Below are 726 nucleotides of genomic sequence, written 5' to 3' on the forward strand. Positions count from 1 at the left end.
CCTCCCCCTACCTTTTTTTTTTGGGGGGGGGGGGCCAAAGGGGCTACAAACTAGTTCATTACCTGATTAAGGCTGCTATAAAGAAGCATTGTGTTAATGCCAATATTTGTAACCATTATTTCGGATTTCTAGTAGATTCAGCATAGTATCCATAGCAGAAGTTGCAAGCTAAAATTCAATTTTAGCAGAATTCATTACTCTGAATTGCATACCTTGTTGGAGCCATGAGTAAACAAAATGTTGAGAAAATCGTAAGTATTCAAACCGTTACTTGATACATTTTCTTTGTATAATCCTGTCCTTGTTCAGGAGGGGCACATGAGTCGGTCTGTATTTTTACATTTGTCTTAAGAAAGATTGTTAAATTGACATCGTATGTGTTTGTATGTAATCAGAAGAGCAGTAAGGGATATTATAAATTATAAATAGACAAGCTTCTGGTTTAATGACAGGTAAGTTTGGTTTAAGAGTAGAGTATTAGTTCAGTCAGACATTCTTTTAAGAAGCAATATCCATTTTATTGTGGTATTAAAGTACTGAGAAATGCAGACAGAATAGTGCTCGATTTTCGAGCATTTGCTGTCATCTGCCAGTTACTGTGCAGCTTCAGATAGTCCCCTTTACACCAGGTACCCCCTAACAAGTCACAAGTCTTTCAATAAACCTCATTATTTCTTTATTTATTGAAATTTTTACCACTCATCTTAGGCCATTGTGGTATACAAA

This window comes from Penaeus monodon, chromosome 20 (assembly GCF_015228065.2).
Source record: "Penaeus monodon isolate SGIC_2016 chromosome 20, NSTDA_Pmon_1, whole genome shotgun sequence".
NCBI lineage: Eukaryota > Metazoa > Arthropoda > Malacostraca > Decapoda > Penaeidae > Penaeus > Penaeus monodon.